At 34.2% G+C, this 5904-nt stretch overlaps 1 long non-coding RNA gene across 1 annotated transcript; it reads right to left on the bottom strand.

Annotated features, from left to right (window-relative positions):
• Positions 1-3673: 3673 nt before the first annotated feature.
• On the bottom strand, positions 3674-5315 carry LOC148788444 (uncharacterized). Its single transcript, XR_016065311.1, has 3 exons — positions 5265-5315; positions 4689-4755; positions 3674-3883 (listed from the first exon to the last, which is right to left on the bottom strand). It is a non-coding gene; the product is annotated as an uncharacterized LOC148788444 (long non-coding RNA).
• Positions 5316-5904: the final 589 nt, after the last annotated feature.

Below are 5904 nucleotides of genomic sequence, written 5' to 3'. Positions count from 1 at the left end.
AATCAAATCAATTCTCATGAGTTAGTTGATAAATTAAAAAGATACCTGGGAAGCTTAGAAATATTAATTAATTAGAAGAAAATGGAACGGGGGTTTGAACTTTGATATAAGTAAAATATTAAAAGATTGGTAGAAACGTAGGAATATTATTTAAGGTCATATTAGAATTTATGATATTCTATATATATTGATTATACGTGTAATGCCTTATTATAGGATGTGATGACAAGATAGAATATTGAGCACATCTTTGTGTTAATAGAGTTGTTTTGGAGATTTGAGGTAAGTATAGCTAGCTGGATGAATGTTATTTATATATGTGGATAATATACATATTGATTGCTTATATACTGATTGTAAAACTTGAATTTATAATTATATAGGTGAATATTGTATATTGGTTGTTTATACAATTGATCATGGACTATTTCTTAGGATACCTTAATATCGGTGAAATTGTTACTATGTGTATGGGCGTAAGATGAATGGTTATGTGATCGTATAATTGATTATTGAATGAAATCGAATGAAAAAGTTATTTATGAGAAAATAATTATTATATAGACTTGAATGATGAAATTAGTGATATTGAAATAAAAGATGGTGCTTACCTAGTTGGGAACATTGTGAATGGTTTAGATAATGTGATTTATGATGCGATACAAAAAATAAATAAGTTAAGCTAGGTACCATGGGTCGTAGAATACCTGGATATTCTGGGCAGCAAGGAATATCCTGTACGGTTAGCTACACACTGGGTGGTGTGGGGATGACATATTTATTATGGTGTCTTGTGTTGATATTGCTGCACATTGGAATAGATAGTGTGGGGATATTAAATACAATGTGTATCCTGTGTTGTATATGATGTGACCTTGACTGAGGTGATGATGACCGGCAAAATCATTGACTGATGTACTCCAATTAAAGTAAGCGAGACCCTAAAAAAGATAAACGTTAACGTCAAATGTTGTGTCATAGACTGATATACAGTTGTAAGGATGTGTTATTCCTTACATATGTTGTTACTATATGATGAATATTTGTTAGTTGATTTATTTACACTATACGTGAATTGCTACCTGTGTACATATATATAAACTAGTTAATTATACTTACTGAGTAGGCAGCTTATTCCTTGCCACGTACTTTTTAGATGATTGGTCACACTAACTAGCCACATTGGACTTTAAGCCGTGCTGTTGTTCTTATTAGGTGGGTCAACTGTGACATCTCAAGTCGAGACTTTTGCCTGTGTGATTATTAAATATATGAGGCTGTCTATATGAGGACATCCAGGAGAGTATATATTCACTTTTGATAATGCCTATTATCTTGTATGGCATTGTTATATTATGTTGGTTAGAAAAAAATAGACTTTATTTTATTGTTTAAATGAATTTTTTTTTTATAAAAGTTGGAGTTAAGGAAATTGTTTAATAAGTAGTAATAATTAAGTGCAGTGAAGTATAGAGTGCTACATTGGGTGGTATCATAGCAGGTGTACATTTCTAGGGTGCTAGGTTGATTGTGAGGTGTGTCTAACGATTGAATTGTTTACTGTAGGATGGCTTCTCTCTAGGTGCACGTGCGGACCTAGTAGCTAGTATGGAAGAGTCGGTGGAGTCCACAGAGGGTTCCGTGGCACTTGTGAGTGGAGGTCGGGTGGAGGTAGGTCGAGAGGGTGTGGGTGCTGATGCTCCAATTCCTCCTAATGGTGCTCCAGTGATAGGGTTGCCACCAGAGTATGCGCAGATTGTTTAGATGGCCTTTCAGGCCCAAGCACAAGCCTAAGCAAAGTTACTTGAACAGGTGCGCGCACCCTCTCCAGCGCCAGCAGTAGTAGTTCCTACAGTAGTAGCGACACAGGAGGATCGCTATTGCCATTTGGAGTAGGGTCTACGACTAGAGATTAAAAAAGTCCTCGTAGTTAGAATTACGAATTTTAAAACTCTTGTCGAATCAGTGGTCTGAATGGAAGAAGCAGTAATTGAAGACAAGAAGAAGGGGGAAGAGAAGAGAAAATTAACGTACATAGTAGGGGAATCAAGTAGGTGACCAAGAGGAGGACCTGTTGTTCATTTTCTGCTGGAGAAATGGGAACTTTTAGCGTGGTGGTCCTGTTTCTCGAGGAAGTATTTTTGGTGGATCTACGGGCTTTACTGGAGGTTCGTTCCAATGCAGTTCATTTTCTATGCCTTTTATTGGATCAAGTAGGGGAGTTGGGCAAAGCTATGGTCAGAGATTAGTTTTTCACTCTGAGTTAATCTAGTTATGGAAGACAACATCTGGGACCATGTTGGAGATGGATGCTATAGCTAGAACCCATTATCACTGTGGAGGTAGGGGACACATAGCCAAGAATTATTTTAGTCAGACTATAGGTGTAGTTAGAATTGTAGCTAGTGGGACCCAAATCCAAAGTAGTGTTGGGAGTAGTGGCAGTGGAGCTGAGAGAGGTAGAGGCAGAAGCAGGGATAGAGGCATTGGTAGCAGATATGGTGAACACACCGTTAGACTAGATGATTAGAAAATTAATTAGATTGGCATAATTGTAATCCATTCTGACAATAACTTGATTCTATGTAATATATTCAATGAATAAAATGAGTATTTGCTAGTGGCATATCATTTGTTGTGCTCATTATACATATGTTTGCATTTCTTTTAAATATCACAACAAAGCCCACAGACCAGTTTGACAACCGTGCAATAGTTGGACTGTATATTGGATGACGATCATGAAACCAACTGCCAACGGTTGGGTATGAATGTTCCAAGTCGAGGACCTCGAGAATGGGCATCGAGTATCCTATGAAGACTTGTATGGAAGCCTTGTAGGCTTGATCGGTATGACTCGAATCTCTGGTCTTGATAGTACGGGAGTAGTCCTTAGACTTGAGAAATCACAATAGTCACGTGCATGCGATGACTATATCTTGAATTTATGAGAGAGGTGATCGTGACTTAGACATGATCATCATAAGCTTTGTCCAGTGCAGTCAAAGCATGTAGCGAGGACGGTGAGTTTCAAGAAGAGGACCCTTCCCCTCTCAAAACATGAAAAAAGTATCTCCTTTGCACTTGGAGATGCATTTACGCTCTATAAATCTGTGGCCACAGTTATTGGTCGAATAGGAAGAAGAGGTTCCTATGTCGAGCAATTTGGCGTAACGCGATCTCAAGTGTTAAGCATAGACACCTAGTCCATGATGGGAGCCGACACCCAATTCCATATCCTAGATTAAGTTTGAGAGACGGTAGACGGAAGGACCATACCGTATGGACTTGAGAGCTTAAAAATTCACAAGGATATTCTCCTAGTCTCTAGTGCCATGTATCATTGCTAGACGGTTACCCATGGTGACGGACTTTCATGATCAAGAGTTGATTGAAAATTATTAATTAAATTAGATTTAATAAATAATAGTATTTACAATAGCCAAAGTCTACCTGAAAGGTGAGGCTAAAGAGTCGCTCACAAATCCCCGAGAAGGGACGAGGAATTAATTGAGAATTAATTCCATTAGTAATTGGATTACTTGTAGCACCCCATTCGCTACAAGGGCTATATCTACCTTAAACTTCATACTTATAATAATCCCTGTGTTTATATATATAAATGCACATAATCATCTAATTAATATGCATACGTAATCACAACGTCATAACGACATAGTCAACCCACAACATCACATATATACAAATCAAACACCACAGGTGATCCACCACAGTTGATCTCTACGCCTATGTTCTCTTTATACAAACAAAATAAGATTTGTACTCTAGCTGACAAAGAGGAGAAAACATCATATTGGCCCGACCTGCCTGAGTATAGCGCGTAGACCTATTCTTCAACAGTCAGACACCTCAAAGTCTACTCCTGAAAGAAAATGTCAACAGAGGGATGAGCCTGCCACTCAGTAAGTAAATAATCAGCCCTATCTATATATGTATATCAAACGCAGCCCAAACAGGACAAGTAGGCAACATGCATGGGTTACAGTCAATTTAACTCCAACATAATCAATTGTAGTACACCACATAGCTATCTCACAATAAAATAATTAATTAAACTTCCTTTTTCCTAGTTTATTTACCAGAAGGTGATATCGTGTTTTTCCCGTCAACTCAATCTCACCGTTATATAAATTTAAGTGAATCCCCTTGACAGCCGGCTCATCAATCTCATTTCGCATCATAGCTCTTTCAATTCGCATCATAGCTCTTTTATTTCGCATCATAGCTCTTTTCACATCACATCTTTTTCATATCGCATCAAAGCTCTTTTCATTTCATTTCATTTCTTTCTCATGTCGCATCAAAGCTTTTTTTATTTCATTTTGCCTTATAGGCTTTTCAACACATCAAGGGGTATTTACGCCACAATTATATTCAATTTCCACCACTCCCTCATTTCCACATATCACCATTCTTGTAAGCAACTAGTAACGTAAAATAATATATCATTACATTCTCATTTTCAGACACCCACAACACAACATACAACAAACATGATATTTCAACGTGTCTTCGCATTCCACATACACAGTATCGTCAATCAAATCAAATCATTCACCACGCATATATTTTCAGATAAAACAATATCAGCATGAACCACAAAGTCATATAATAGTAATACCACAAATAAAGAGAACATATATAGATAATACTAATTATTTACTTACCTCAACCTCACAACGTTTCTTTCTACTCAATCGCTAATTGTCAGTCCTTTCACCTCACCCCCGTATCCTATAATGAGTTATACCATATACAATTAATATATCGAGAATATTATAATTTCTTTTAAATACAATATTAAATAATATTCGTACAATTTCTACTAATTCTTTAATATTCCACTTCTATCGAAGTACAAATCTTCATTTTTCCTCTTTATTAACATACCATTTATTAAATATAATTTTCGAAATATTTCTACGAATTTCTTATCAATTTCTCGCTATTATATAATTTAATTAAATAGCAATACTTAGAATTGCGTATTTAGTTAACAATTCTGATGGAATTATATAAATTGGCTATAGCAATATTCAAATCTAACGAATTTAATAATCTAATTAACCAACGACATCATTTTTATATCCGATTCTATATTTAATTAGACACTATTTTAAATAGCCAACCCGTAAAATATTCCGATTAAATAGTACATCGCTTAGTATAATCAACATTTAATAAACGAACTAATTAAATAATATAATTATATAAATTAATAAAAATTAAAGTAGAAATCTTACCTCGCGTAACCACTGAAACAGAAAACAAAATTGCAAGTTTTTTAAGATTTGTGATTGTGTTGGTGTGATTGAACACACATATATATATAAGTAGAGGTGGGGCGGTGGGTAGTGGGTCCACCCTCAAAATCTTTTATCCTTTTTCTTTTTCTTTTGTATATATATATGTAGATATATTATTTACTAATATATATATCTGTATATATTACTTTCTAATATATATATATTATGTACATATATATATTATTATATATTTTGTTATTTAATTAGAATTTTCTCAAAATACCCATTACGTAATTCCTAATTTTTTTAATTAATATAAATTATCCCAAAATATTATAACGAACTCCAATTTAATTCGTTCAAATTCTATTATATCCCAAATTCAATCTATAATTTATTTATTAATTAAATTTAAATTTTTAATAATTACCAATTAGTCTCCCAATTATATATTTTAATTTTTGGGGCGTTACATTACTTATAAATGAGAGGGATCCATTGGATGGAGGAGCACAAGAATAAATTAATAGAATTAATTTATATTAATTAATAAAGGCTTATTGGGCTCATGTATTTAATTGAATTAAATATATGATGGGCTTAATTACATGAATTTTAATTAAATTGGATTTAATCA

This window comes from Sesamum indicum, linkage group LG4, assembly GCF_026168435.1.
Source record: "Sesamum indicum cultivar Baizhima isolate 11 linkage group LG4, ASM2616843v1, whole genome shotgun sequence".
Lineage (NCBI taxonomy): Eukaryota > Viridiplantae > Streptophyta > Magnoliopsida > Lamiales > Pedaliaceae > Sesamum > Sesamum indicum.
The sequence above is the reverse complement of the archived record's forward strand: the minus strand, read 5'-3'. Positions and strand labels throughout refer to the sequence as shown.